Source organism: Panthera onca, chromosome A2, assembly GCF_046562875.1.
Source record: "Panthera onca isolate mPanOnc1 chromosome A2, mPanOnc1 haplotype 2, whole genome shotgun sequence".
Classification (NCBI taxonomy): domain Eukaryota; kingdom Metazoa; phylum Chordata; class Mammalia; order Carnivora; family Felidae; genus Panthera; species Panthera onca.
Window position 1 is genome coordinate 5,358,677 of NC_138340.1, and position 15,666 is coordinate 5,374,342.

General features: G+C 42.7%; 2 long non-coding RNA genes across 2 annotated transcripts; one reads left to right on the forward strand and one right to left on the reverse strand.

Moving 5' to 3' along the window:
• Window positions 1–2: 2 nt before the first annotated feature.
• Window positions 3–12,107, reverse strand: LOC132678088 (uncharacterized). Its single transcript, XR_009609481.2, has 4 exons — window positions 11,946–12,107; window positions 3,698–3,825; window positions 1,754–1,869; window positions 3–79 (listed from the first exon to the last, which is right to left on the reverse strand). It is a non-coding gene; the product is annotated as an uncharacterized LOC132678088 (long non-coding RNA).
• On the forward strand, window positions 4,638–7,719 carry LOC144614182 (uncharacterized). Its single transcript, XR_013551792.1, has 2 exons — window positions 4,638–4,805; window positions 6,468–7,719. It is a non-coding gene; the product is annotated as an uncharacterized LOC144614182 (long non-coding RNA).
• Window positions 12,108–15,666: the final 3,559 nt, after the last annotated feature.

A 15,666-nucleotide genomic window follows, 5' to 3' on the forward strand; every position in this document is an offset into this window, starting at 1 on the left:
ACCTCTGCTTGGACTCAGCTAAATGGACTTGTCTTTTCTTCTCTGAAGTCCGGGCCATCATGTTTCTTTTGAGCTTCCCCTTTGAAAACAAAATGAAACAGGAAATTTGAATAAGATGGGGGATGAAGGCCACCAACCACAAAGAATGGTCTCCACTCATCTGTATCTTCCACCCTCCTTTATCCACAGAGAAAGGTGTCTCGAATGGCACCGTTGTATCACCATCATCTGGAGGGTGGTTAACACTCAAGATTTCTGGACCTCAAGCCAAGTAGGTCTGGGGTGGGGCCAAGAATCTGAATGTCTAAGGGTTCCCAGGTGATGGTGATGCTGGTGCGAGAACAGTTCCTGGGATGATATCAAAGAGATGTGAGTCAAGGACAGAAAGCTTGAGGTCATTACCCAGTGCCAACTCCAGACCCTTTCTCCTCCACCACCTTCCCTGTAGGATGTGCCCATCTTACCACACTTGTCAATGTCAACCACACGCATGCTGGCTCCCCTCAACCCACCGTCATTTGGACACAGGGATCACAGGTTTCTTAGTATCCCAAGGCTTCAGGCTTGCAGTATCTCTTAACTGGGGTCTAGGACACACAACAACCTGGTTCTCCTACTTCTAGTGCCTCATCCTCAGTGAGATCTTGTCCCTCCCTTGTCTTGTCCCAACCCTTAGATAGTCACTCACTCTCACTTGCACACTCAAACCCCATCGTCACTCAACTATCCTCCTGTTCATGAATAAATAACCAGAAACACCATATTCCCATCACACATTTTTGTTTGTTTGTTTGTTTGTACAAAGACCTCCATTGTAAAACCATTTTTCAAGGTTCTGGCAAGAACATTCTCCGTGCTCCTCCCTGTTAATGTCAGCTCCTCTTTCTGACTTAACACAACAATCGATGCTTCTTAGAGGTCAATCCTGCTCTCACATTTGTTACACATCCGCACCCCTGTCTAGGCCATTCATCCGTTTCCCTGGCTTCCAAATACAATTAATGGAACTAGAAATGCCCATAGAGTCAGTGCAGATCTGACTCTGACCCTGATACCCAATACCCACTCTCCCACTCACCTCATCAGTAATGATACTGATGACTCCATGAACAGTGACCAGCTCCGAAGTTGAACCAACCAATTCCCCCAAAAAATTCACTGCTATCTCAGTGTCCCCAAACCCACTTGCTAGTACTAATGTCCTGTGTAAACGTGAGTGTCATTCTGGCCACACCACACACTTTTAACAATAAACCATATATCCGCCCTCCTGAATTTACCTAAAGACTCAACTTCCGAATAATTCTTGAGGACTTTCAGTTTCCTATAAAATCCCACATCCCCGGTGACCTTTCCTGATCCAGCAACCAAAATTACATTTTCTGTGTTGATTTTTTTCAGTGTTTACTTGTATATGTATTACTATTTCTTTCATATTGCTTTTCTACAAACTGGATACTCGGCAAAGAGATGTGTACTTTAATGTTTAATTACACATGTGCAGTGGTTACATCCATAACCACTTACTGTTTCGCCATTGAAGGCACTTGGATTTATTTATGGAAAGAAATTATTCAAACTCAAAAAAATACTTTCTACACTTTTTAAATAAATTCACTCCACCACAATTGCAATGACGTATCTCTCTTGTGGCATACTGCACTAAATCATCACTGTCCGAGATTTTTTAATCCTTTCTCTCTGGAATTTATTATAGCAATTCCCCTTAGCCACCGTTTCAGGTTTCAGTTACCTGAGGTCAACTGTGGTCCGAGGTCTAGAAGGAACGGTCTTCCCTCTGATGCGTCAGTTGTAGTCTCAGGCTACATCACAGTGCCTACCAGCACTCACCTCACTCCACGTCATCACCTAGGCATTTGATCAATCTCACATCATCAAATAAGGTGAGTATCATACAGTTATGTACTCTGAGAGAGACTACATTCACATAACTTTATTACAGTATATTGTTATAATTATTCTGTTTTATTATTGTTGTTAATCTCTTACTGTGTCTACTTTATAAATTAAACTTTATCATAAGTATGCATAGGAAAAAAACATATATAGGATTCAATACTCTCTATGGTTTCAGGTATCCACTGAGGGTCTTGGAACGTGTCCCCTGGGGACATGGGAGGAGTGCTATATAAGACTCTAATCACAATAATCTGTTTAAACTGCAAACCTAATCAATATGCCTTTCCTTTTAAACCTATCATTTATTTTTAAAGGGAAGCCACAAATCTCATTTCATTGCTTTTGTCTTGCCATAATTATTATTATACCACCCCTTTCAATACTCAAGAGGTCCCAGTTTAGAGGAAAAATTGTTTGATCTTCCCATTTATAGAGCACCTAATATATGCCAAGTTGTGCACTAAAACCAGAATTTAACTTAACAAAAATCACTGCCCACCCCACCCCCATTTATTTTAATCTCAGTAAGAGGAAAGAGTTAATACACAGAATAATGAGTATCTAATATCATGTCAGGTATAATTAACTACTGTGGTAAACAGGCTGATATAGACGTAGAGAAAGAGAGGGGTGGAGGAGGAAAGTAGGGAGGGATAACAGGACAAAGAAATTAACTACAATTATTTTTTTAATTTTTTAATGTTTATTTACTTTTGAGAGAGAGACACACACAGAATGTGAGTGGGGGAGGGACAGACAGAGAGGGAGACACAGAAGCCCAAGCAGGTTCCAGGCTCTGAGCTGTCAGCACAGAGCCTGACGCGGGGCTTGAACCCACGAACCTTGAGATCATGACCTGAGCCAAAGTCGGACGCTTAATCCACTGAGCCACCCAGGCACCCCAGAAATTAACTACAATTATTGATGAAGAGATTAAGGTGGGACTAACTGAGGACATATTTGAGCAAAGAATTGAATTAAAAAGAAAAAAAAAAAAAAAGACCAAGCACATGTGGGTAAAGAATTTTCCAGAGAGGGGAACAATGTAAACAGTGGAGGACAAAAGGCTACTTCCACTTCCTGGTGATATTGTTGGTTAAAACAAAACCACCAAACAAACACATCTAAGACTATTTTCCCAAGAAAATTTCATATACTAAATACTAATAGTGCAACACCTTGAACATTACTTAAAAAACATTAACATCTGAGGGATGCCTAGGTGGCTCAGTTGGTTAAGCCTCTGACTCTTGGTTTCAACTCAGGTCATGATCTCATCGTTTGTGGGATCAAGCCCCAAACCAAGCCCCAAGCTGGCTCTATGCTCACTGCACAGAGCCTGCTTGGGATTCTCTCTCTTTCTCTCTCTGCCCCCACTCCCCAACTTTAAAATAAATAAACTTTTAAAAAGTGAACACCTAAGAAACAGATTTCAATTAAGATATCTTCTTCCTTTAAAATCTCCTGTCAGCTCACTTAAAGAGGTTTCACGGAAGGAGAAGTGCACCAGGGCTCCTGGGTGGCTCAGTTGGTTGAGCGTAGGACTCCAGCTCAGGTCATGATCTGGCAGTTTGTGACTTCAAACGCTGCATAGGGCTCTGTGCTGACAGCTCAGAGCCTGGAGCCTGCTTTGGATTCTGTGTCTCCCTCTTTCTCTGCCCCACCCCCCACTCACCATCTGTCTCTCTTTCTCAAAAATAAATAAACATTAAAAAAAAAAAACAAGGATTGGTATACCAATGGGCACTCGTGTCAACAATATGGACTCCACACTCACCAGAACGGGCTGGTCTGGAGAACAGATGGGTACAGTTTCCTCCATGGCTGCCAAGTTGTCCTGATGCCTCCACTCCTGATGTGAGAACCCATGGCTTGCTGGAAAATGTGTGACTTCTGCCTCTGAGCCTGAGGCCCGTTTTATGGAGGAAGGGAGTAGATAATCCAATGAGTGGATAATGGAGAAGCAACATCCTGTCTCCTATCAACTGGAGTTGAGCAGTTGCAAAATCTTTTTATACAAAGACACAAATATTGGGTTTCCCAGCTGGCCCACTTGGAGGGGCATTCGACTCTTGATCTTGGGGTTGTGAGTTTGAGCCCCACATTGGGTGCAGAGATTACTTACATAATAAATAAACCTTAAACACACACACACACACATACACACAGATGTGGGGCTATTGACATTGTCAGCTGTTGTAGATGAAATCATTAAATACATTTGTGTGTGAGGTACATTTGTATCTTGTGGTTTCTGTCCACATTTTAATGTTTCCTGTTTCCTCCCACTATGGATACAGTCCATAAAAACAGAAATGGAAGTTTCTATGTATAAAAATTTTCATACAACTTATGTTTTATTAGGAAAAAATTAGAAACTGTTTAAATGTTTCTCGGTAAAGGTATGTCCAAAATATTTATTAACAATTCTATGGAATATATCACAAAGACATTAAAAATAAATTAATAATTTGTGCATTTATAATTCATCTTATTGCCAGTAAATTTGAGAGTATTTCAACCACCTTACACTTTCCCTACCCTTTGACCTAAATAGTTAATGTTCCTTCACTCTCTTCATTTTACTGAGTTTAACTCTTTTATTATTATATTGTTCCTTTAATAAACTTACCAGTTGCAATCATATATAAATCTTTATGTGCTTAATGATTAATTATGATTCCTTTATTTAATATAGTCTAATATAATTACTTTTACCACCTTCCCCAAATGCTAATACCTTCCAACCCTTCCCATTAAATTTTTAAGCTTTCTGACTTTGTTTTGCTGTTCTCAGGCACCTTAATCCTGCATTGTGGTAGGGTCCCCTCCCTAAGGAAAGAAAAACAAGCAAACAAACACCTCAAGGCAACCTGGTTATATGTGTAAGTAACAACATCCCTCATGACCTTGTAACATGAGACCACTTAATCAGACTACATGTTTGTGTGTTACCATATATGGGAGACACAGAAGTAAAAAATGTAGAACAAAATTATGCCATGACCATGTGGTGTTTGGAGCTCAGTTCTTTGGGTACGAACCCAACTGAGTTGTTCTGGCACGAATAAAGTTGCTTCCTGGAAAGAAAAGACTCGGGATCACGACTCTGTGTGAGAATCCCACTACAGTATATATTTTAATCTCCAAGAGAGATTTCCAGAATTGCCTCATAAAGCAAAGTTCATTTGGGGGTGCCTGGGTGACTCAGTCGGTTAAGCATTCGACTTGGACTCCGGTCATGATCTCTCTCTCTCTCAAAAGTAAATAAACATTAAAAAATTTTTTTAATTTATTTGTAATTATAAATCATCCTTTCCTTCTCTTTGTTCCTTCCTGCAATCCTGGTTTTCAATCTGGGATTCCACTTGTTTGGATTAAAGAACTCACTCTAGTATTTTTTTCTAATTCAAGTGTGCTAACAATGAAATGTTTCATTTTTTAAAGTTTTTCTTAAGACATCTTAAAAAATTTTTTAATGTTTATTTATTTTTAAGAGAGAGAGAGACAGAGCACGAGCGGGGGAGGGGAAGAGAGAGAGGGAGACACAGAATCTGAAGCAGGCTCCAGGCTCCGAGCTGTCAGCACAGAGCCCGATGCGGGACTCGAACCCACGAACCATGAGATCATGACCTGAGGAGAAGTTGGACACTTAACCCACTGAGCCACCCATGCTCCCTTCTTTAGCATTTTTAAAATGGTACTCTGTTGATATCGATCTTATTTAAGTTTTGTTTCAATACTACCAGTTAGCCTTTTTCTTGTTTATTTGGCCTCTGCCTTCTCTAAAATCTGTTTTTAGACAATGGCATCTCCTGTGTATTGACTTTGCTTACATGATGTTGACTTAATTACATCCGTGGGGTGATACCTTTCATCAACGTGGAACAGACTGTGGGTCCTTGCTTCTGACCTCATCCTTCCCCATGATCTCTCTGCTCTCCTGATCTTGCTTTTCTTTTAACTCTGTCCTGAGCTTACTAATATCATTCACCCTGTAGTTTTGTTGGGATATTTGCTCTTGAACCGTCTTCTGGTTTAGTAATCTTGCGTTTTGCTAGAAGGAATCAATTCCTTCTTAATTATTTAAATCCTTCATTTTCGTTCTACCATAAACATAATACATAACTTCGAAAAGAGAGCAGAGCAGTTTCACAATGAGGAGAAATGTTTTCATTTTGAAGCGGAAAAATACAACTTGAATCATAAGCTTAAATAAGTTCATCAAAATTCACCAGTAAGACGGGGGGCGGGGGACGGGTAGTGGACAACCTGGGCGAGAGAAGAAATTGGCATTATGCACATCTGGTAAAGTACATCAAGCCGAATTATGTAAATAATTCTGTCCAATAAAAAATAAAACTGAACACCCACTAGAAAAACGGCTCAAAAATCCTAGAGCTAGGAACCCCATGAAAAAAGGATAAACAAATACAGAGTTAACATGTTTAAAGAAAAAAAAAAAAAAACCTGTTTAGTTTCAAGGAAATGCTAATAAAAGTCCATGAGACCCACATTCGCTGAAATGAAAAACCGTAATCCTACAGGCTGCCCGGGCTTATCGGGGACAGTCAGATCATTCCTGCACGGAGAGTGAGAATCTAAATTAGCAGCACCGCTTTGGAAAACCAGCAGCACCCAGTGAAGCCATACGCACACCTGTGCTGTTTCAGGTAGACACACGTCCCCAGCACTGCGTCCGCAACCCACAAGCTCTGGTTGGGTCCCAGCGGCTGGAGGCTGAGCAGCGCCCGGCTAGAAACTAATCGAACGTGCGTCCGCGGGGACGGACATTCTCCCAGGCGTCTGCACCCACCCAACTCCAGCCAAAAGAACGCACGAATTACTGGGATTGAAGAGTAAGAACGATCTCAGAAGTGCGACGCTGAGCCACAGCCCCCTCGGGAACAGCCCCAGGACCGCGGGTCCCAGGTGGGGATTGACGGCTGCTCCAGGACCACGCAGGCAAGGCCCCCTGGACACTGGCGCCCCACATCCAGGCCCCAGGGATTTCCAGCAGCCGTGGCTCCAGGTGGCTGTGCGAGTTACTGCAGAGCGCAGGTGCTCGCTCCCAGGGCTGCTGGGGGAGGGTGGCTTGGCTGGCAGCTCCTTCCCCAGCCACCACCCCTTTGAGCCTCCCCCGGGGGCCGAGGACTCAGCTTTTCTCCCCAGGGGAACGGAGGATGTGGGGGTGCCTAGGGGCTCCATCAGGTCAATACGGGAGGGGAATCAATATTGGAGAGGGATCCGTCTCAGCCCAGAAAGCAGTGCAGAAGAGGAGTGCGAGGCTCCCTGAGGCCACCAGCCCCTCCCCCGGTCGGGACCCTCAGCCAACCACTTCCCGGTGATCTCCCCCTCTGCCCTGAGCACCCCGGTCCTCCAGCCTCTCTCCAGCCCCGCACCCCCCGGGGCTGCCGCCAGCTGCCCAGTCCAAGGATGCGCGTTCCGGGGCCTGGGGCTCTGGCCCCGCTTTGCGCGCAGACCTCTGCCTCCCTCGGCGAGTCGGGGGCCCAGAACCTGCGGTGTGACCCATCGCAGACCACCCTCCCAGGCCTGCAGATGACTCTTCCAAAGGGATTGCCCCCGAGCATCCACCCCTCTGTCAAGAATTGGCACACGCCCTTCAGGAACAGCAGCCGCCTGCCTCTTTTACAGGGTGTACAGGACCCCACATCACCTGCACTTAGGGACACCACAGACGCAGATACTGGGGACTCTCCCCCAAACCTTTGCTCTGCAACAGATGCTGTTGTGAGATAAAAAAAAAAAAAAAAAAAAAAAAAACAAAAAAAAACAAAACGACAACCTACAGTTTGGGGAGAAAATATTACAAATCTCATTCATCACAAAGTACTACTAATATACAGAATAGAGAACATTTCCTAATAGCTGGGGGGGGGGGGGGGAGGGAGGGAGGGAGACCCAGAGGGAAAATACAGGAAAGAATTCAACAGACATTGCACCAAGAAAAGCAGTTGAAAAGCTGTCCAACGTCACTCCACCTGAGGCCAATGCAAGTGAAATCCACTGTGAGATACTACAATCCAGCCCTTATGACCCTAAGGAGGACACTCTGGGGGCGGTATACAGCAGCTGGAACCCCAGCCCGTTCCTTGTGGGAATGCAAACTAGAACAACCACTCAAGGAAAATGGTGTGTAGTTTCTTCCTTCATTTATTATACACTTGCCGTTCACCCCACCTTTCCCATTCTGAGATACTTGAGAGAAATGAAAACATATGTTCATAAAAGCACCGAATGCCAAGGGTAACAGCAGCTTATTCACAACAGAGGATGTGACTCCAGGGTCCCTCAGGGTAAATGGATGGATATTCAAATGGTGACCCATCCTTCACAGGGGATGTTCCTCAGCAATGAAGAGGACAGGACTTTTATTTTTTTTTTTTTTAATTTTTTTTTTCAACGTTTTTTATTTATTTTTGGGACAGAGAGAGACAGAGCATGAACGGGGGAGGGGCAGAGAGAGAGGGAGACACAGAATCGGAAACAGGCTCCAGGCTCCGAGCCATCAGCCCAGAGCCCGACGCGGGGCTCGAACTCACAGACCGCCAGATCGTGACCTGGCTGAAGTCGGACGCTCAACCGACTGCGCCACCCAGGCGCCCCAGGACAGGACTTTTAAATTTGATTCCAAGTTTAAGTACAGTTAGAGTTACTGCAAATACTAATATTTGATTTAGCTATTTGAAAGATTATACATTAAGTGTGGGAAATTTAGCTCTGAGTCTTATAACAGTAAATCTTTTCGTATCTACATACAGATCAAATGTATCTGATCAAATTTAAGTTTGGAATCAGATACACTGTATCTGACCACACACTGGATTTCAAAGCTCTGAACGAAGACAAGTTATAACATATCTTACTCATCACTTTGGTGTGGATTATAATTCAAGTGATAACACTGGGTTTCTTGAGCTAAATAACATGTTTCAAAAGTGTGCTTGATCACCTTGTGTTTATTTTTGCCAATGTGTTTGCTTAAAAATTGGAAATGACACGTAGCGTAGCAGTTGTCATATTTCTGTTGGGCTTGGCTAGATAAAGCCAAGGATAGCCGAGCCCACAAGAGTGGGTAGGGTTGATTTCCCAAAGGAAAGGAGGTTCTACCAGCCCCTAGAGAGTGCCATCCACCCGCCCTCCTGCCAGTACATGTGTGCATGCACACACAAACTCAAAGTACCAGCATTTGCTCTCGCTCGCTCTCTCACATACACAATTTGTAACACAATTACACAGGCACACTCTCTAAATTGGCCTGGGATCAACCCCAAATGTCCATCAGAATTTCTCAAATGTCAAGAGGCTGCTAATCTAAGACGCCCTTGTAGCTCCAACCAATCACATCAGACCTTGCTAACAAATCCGCTGGTTCTGCCCCATGTGACAACACATGAAGGACCCCCCCAAGACCTCATTCTGTCCCCAAACTCTTCCCCTTTCCTGAGGCCACAGGAACATCTCCAAAGCTCAACCTCTGTGAGTGCCCACCTTCAATGTTAGTGGTGTTTGCATGCTTGGGTCCAAGGAGCGTCCAGTGTTGGCTCCTAACAAGGGTTTGCACAGAACTTGAACGTGCAGCCTGCGACATCCACCTCCATGTGTTCAAGGTCTCTCATGATGCAGGATGGAGACAGAGGTAGAAAGAAAGGGGCTGGTGTGGGTCAAGTCTCCCTGTGCCAATACATTCTGGTATACTTGCTGGGGAATCTAGAATTCTTTTTGTTTGTTTGTTTGTTTGTTTGTTTGTTTGTTTGTTTTTGAGAGAGAGACCGAGAGGCAGAGTATGAGTGGGGGAGGAGTACAGAGAGAGGGAGACACAGAATCCGAAGCAGGCTCCAGGCTCTGAGCTGTCAGCACAGAGCCTGACGCGGGGCTTGAGCTCACGAACTGTGAGATCATGACCTGAGCCGAAGTCGGATGCTTAACCCACTGAGCCACCCTGGCACCCCTGTAGAATCTAGAATTCTAAATCTAAACCTGGTCTTCCAGGCTGTGACGAAGATACATTTGCAAAGTAGGACAAGGGGAGTCCTTGACTTGGGAGTGTGTTTGCTATGAACATCTAGGTATGTGAGTGGTACTGGCACCATTTGTAACCTTGATCAAAAACCTGACAATCTCATAGGAAAGAGCACAAGGGGAAATAAAAGAAGTAGAACACAGGATTCTACTTCTTGTAGAATAATGGGATAGTATTTTAAAATATTGTGCATACGTATACTTTCCAAAGATAAAGGTTGAGTTTCCAAAGTCAAGCCAGTCATTCCAAGATGAGAGCCCAGGGTCTTCCAAATAGGAGACCCAGTTAGTGAAATGAACACCCAATGTCTCCTCTTCTTTGACTGTTGCATCTGAGCAACAGTATCTCCTTGCCTTGTCTTCTAACACTTGGACTCATGTAGGTTCTGTCTTCAGCCCAGAGCTCCTCCCCTTGCTGCAGAAAAGGCTCAGCCAAGCCTGACAACCATCTCCACTCCCACCCGATAAGTCCCCTCCCTCCCCCCTGGAAGAACTTAGAAATCCTAAGCTTTGGCCTCAAAACACTGAAAAGGCTCCTGCCAATCTAAATAAGTTGGTCTGAGATGCATGGTTAGGCGCAGATTAGAGTATTTGCAATACGTGCAACAACGTAGTCCCATCTGTTTACTCATCACTGTTATGGAGTCTCTCTACACATGTGCTCATGCAGAGTGCCAGTCACATGTTTCAGGAGCTTAAAGTGTAGGAAGAATATATGTATTTAATTTATTTGTGATACATGGGTACAGACCTTGTGATATGTCATGTATCCCAAGCATTTTCAAACATCAATTCCTTTAATACCCTAAATAACCTTACATTCCATCTACTCTTAAGATCACCATTTGACAGGGGCGCCTGGGTGGCTCAGTTGGTTAAGCATTGGACTTTGGCTCAAGTCATGATCTCTAGGTTCGTGGGTTCACAGATTGGAGCCCCATATCAGGTTCTCTGCTGTCAGCATGGAGCCCACCTTGGATCCTCTGTTCCCTTCTGCCCCTCCCCCCATGCCCATGCGTTTTCATTCTCTCTCTCCCTCTCTCTCTCTTTCTCTCTCTCCTCTCTCTCTCAAAAACAAATAAACATTAAAACAAATTACCAGGGGCACCTGGGTGACTCAGTTGGTTAAGCCTCTGACTTGGGCTCAGATCGTGATCTCGTGGTGCATGAGTTCGAGTCCTGTGTTGGGCTCTGTGCTGACCACTCAGAGCCTGGAGCCTGCTTCAGATTCTGTGTCTCCCTCTCTCTCTGCTTCTCCAATACTCACAATCTCTCTCTCTCTCTCTCTCTCTCTCTCTCTCTCTCAAAAATAAATAAACTTTCTTTAAAAAATTTTAAATCACCAATTAATTGACAGAGGGAGAATCAAGGCAAAAACAAGGTATGTAACTGACCCGAAGTCCCATACCTACTAAGGGGTGGAGCTAAAATTTGAATATAAGCCATTTAGTTAGCTCTTTATTCCGTGCTCATACATATGACATTTTCTTCCCAAGTCTTCACGCTATAAAAAACTTTCATGTGAAGCAGTTATGTATTTCTTATCCAATAATGTCATTATTTTATATGTAAGTGAAAAACAAAACACCCAGAGAGTAAACATTCTCACATATACACACTAAAGTTTAATTCTACTAAAATCTCTTATTCCTGATACTTAATACAGAAAACATTTCAAAATGTTTCTTCCCAGCCTGAGAGGGTCCCCCAGGAAATCCCATTGGCATCCTCTAATAAACAAAGGATGGGCTGAGAATGGGTCTCAGGGAAAAGGGTGACCTCAGGAGTTACCACTGAATCACACTATTGGTGTGAGAGCCTAAGCAAGTGGGATTTAGGCTCTATAGTGTTTCAGCCTAGGTGCTAATTTTCTAGATGTGTTTTGGAGGCTAGTGTTGAAGTACAGGAAAAAAGGATGGGTCCCTGTATCTTTGGGGAAATGGGAAGAGAGAGACAGAGATAGAAAGGAAATGACCATTTACCTCCACAGCATTTTGGGGTGGGGGAAATCCAGCCTAAAAGACACAGTCTTGTGCCTGGAGTAACTCAAGGGGTTGCATCTTCTTTGATCAAAACATACAGCCCATCTTCATGGACCTGCTTCATCTAAAAAGGATAAAGGAAGGAGGAAACACTTTAGTGGTCTTGCTTGACAGTGGTATTGGTGAGGGTAGTGACTGTGACTGGCTCATCTTTGCAGCCCCAGCAAATAGACTCTGGAACAAAATAAGCTGAACGAAGTCAATGGGTGGTTGGGCTTTTAAAGTCTAGAATAAAGTGCAGAAGGAGAAGATTTGCAGGAAACACTGGCCACTCTGGGGGATGGCCATGCTCCTTTTGTCCCTACATACTTATTTGGGAACATACAGAATCCAAGATGAAGTCCGTCCCTTGGAGAAGCAGAATTTCAAGGAGGTAGGGGTGTGGTCCCTGGTGCTCAATAAAGTCAAACTTTGTCCAGTGTCTGGACATGTTGTCAGTGAGAAGTTAAATGCTATCTGCCCCAAAATCATTAACTAGGCCTTAACAGAATTGAAATAAATATCTTGAAAAGTTATTCTGATCATTGAAGTCTTATTCACAATAGCCAAGATATGGAGATAACCTAAAAGTCCTCCTATGGATGAATGGATATAGAAGATGTGGTGTGAATATATATACATATAATAGAACATTACTTAGCCATAAAAAATGTAATCCTGCCATTTGTAACAGCATGGATGAACCTGGAGGGCATTTTGCTAAGGGAAATAAGGCAGACAGAGAAGGATAAATACTGAATGGTATTACTTATATGTGAAACCTTTTTTTAAGTCAATTTCATAGAAACAGGATGGAATGGTGATTCCCAGGGGTTGAGAGTGGGGAAATGATCCTCATTGTACCCTTTGGGCCAAAGGATACAGACTTTGGGAAGGATGAATACCTTCTGGGAATCTAACGTAGAGCATGGAGACTACAGTTAACAATACTGTATTAGATACTTTGAAGTTGCTGAGAGAGTGACTCTCTAATATCGTCACGACATACCAGAAAAAATAATTATATGATTTGATGGAGCTGTTCACTAACCTTATTTTGGTCATCATTTTGCAGTATATATGTGTATCAAATCAACATACTGTATACCTTATACTTACACACTGCTGTTTGTCAATTTCATCTCAATAAAGCTGTAAAAAAAAAAAGAGGTACAAACACAACTGGATATCTACATTTAAAAGGATGAAGGGAGAGGAGACTGAGTGGCTCGGTCAGTTGAGCTTCCAACTCTTGATTCTAGCTCAGGTCATGATCCCAGGGTCATGGGATCAAGCCCCGCATCAGGCTCTGCACTGAGCATGGAGTCTGCTTAAGATTCTTTGTTTCGCTCTCTCTCCCTCTGCCCCCTCCCCCGCTTGCGCTCTCTTTCCCTCTCTAAAATAAAATTTAAAAAACAAAAATAAAAATAAGTAATAAAAAGATGAAGTTAGACCCCCTCCTTCACACCTTATACAAATATTTGCTTACGTCTTAGATATGACAACAAAAGGACAAGCAACAACAACAAAAAATAGATAACTAGGACTTCATCAAAATTGAGAGCTTTTGTACAAACGACACTATCAAGAGTGTGAAAAGACCACCTATAAAATTGGAGGAACTATCTGTAAAGCATAAAAGGGTCTAGTCTCAGAGTATAATAAGAATTCTTACAACTCAACCACAAAAATCAGACAGCCCAATTTAAAAATGGGAAAATGCCAAGAACCATAAAATGCCTAGGAATAAACCTAACCAAAGAGGTAAAAACTATGCTGAAAACTATAGAAAACTTATGAAAGAAATTGAAGAAGACGCAAAGAAATGGGAAAAAAAATCCATGCTCATGGATTGGAAGAACAAATATTGTTAAAATGTCGATACTCCCCAAAGCAATCTACACACTCAATGCAATCCCTATCAAAATAACACTAGCATTCTTCACAGAGCTACAACAAACAATCCGAAAATTTATATGGAACCAGAAAAGACCCTGAATAGCCAAAGTAATGTTGAAAAAGAAAACCAAAGCAGGAGCCATCACAATCCCGGACTTTAGTCTGTATTACAAAGCTGTAATCATCAAGACACTATGGTATTGGCACAAAAACAGACACACAGACCAATGGAATAAAATAGAATAGATAAACCAGAATTGGACCCACAAATGTATGGCCAACTAATCTTTGACAAAGCAGAAAAGAATATTCAATGGAATAAGGACAGTCCTTTCAGCAAGTGATGCTGGGAAAACTGGACAGCAACATGCAGAAGAATGAACCTGGACCACTTTCTTACACCATACACAAAAGAAACTCGAAATGGATGAAAAACCGAAATGTGAGACAGGAAACCATCTCCTCTAGGAAATCCTAGAGGAGAAAACAGGCAACAACCTCTCTGACCTCAGCCCCAGCAATTTCTTACTCAACACATCTCCAGAGGCAAGGGAAATAAAAGCAAAAATGAACTATGGGGACCTCATCAAGATAAAAAGCTTCTGCACAGCAAAGGAAACAATCAACAAAACTAAAAGGCAACCAACGGAATGGGAGAAGATATTTGCAAATGACATGTCGGATAAAGGGTTAGTATCCAAAATATATAAAGAATTTACCAAACTCAACACCCAAAAAACAAGTAATCCAGTGAAGAAATGGGCAGAAGACATGAATAGACACTTTTCCAAAGAAGACATCCAGATGGCTAATAGACACATGAAAAAATGCTCAACATCACTCATCATCAGGGAAATATAAATCAAAACCCCAATGAGATACCACCTCATACTGGTTGGAGTGGCTAAAATTAACAACTCAGGCAACAACACATGTTGGCGAGGATGTGGAGAAAGGGGAACCCTCTTGCACTGTTGGTGGGAATGCAAACTGGTACAGCCACTCTGGAAAACAGTGTGGAGGTTCCTCAAAAAATTAAAAATAGAATTATACTACAACCCAGCAATAGCACTACTAGGAATTTATCCAAAGGATACAGGAGTGCTGATTCATAGGGGCACATGTATCCCAGTGTTTATGGCAGCACTATCAACAATAGCGAAATTATGTAATGAGCCCAAATGTCCAACTGATGAATGGATAAAGAAGATGTGGTTTATATATACAACAGAATACAGAATGCAATGAAAAAGAATGAAGTCTTGCCATTTGCAGCAACATGGATGGAACTGGAAGATACTATGCTAAGTGAAATAAGTCATCCAGAGAAAGACAGACATCATATGTTTTTACTCATATGTGGAATGTGAGAAACTTAACAGAAGACCATAGGGGAAGGGAAGGGAAAAAAATAGTTACGGAGAGCAAGGCAAACCATAAGAGACTCTTAAATATAGAGAACAAACTGAGGGTTGATGGGGGGATCTGTGGGGGGAGGGGAAAATGGGTGATGAGCTTTGAAGAGGGCACTTGTTGGGATAGGCACTGGGTGTTGTATGTAAGTGATGAATCATGGGAATCTACTCCTGAAGCCAAGAGCACACCGTATACACTGTATGTTAGCTAACTTGATGATAGATAGATGATAGATAGATAGATAGATAGATAGATAGATATAGATGTTTAAAATGGGCAAAAGACTTGAGAGGCGCCTGGGAGGCTCAGTCAGTTAAGTGTCCAACTTTGGCTCAGGTCATGATCTCACAGTTCATGGGATTGAGCC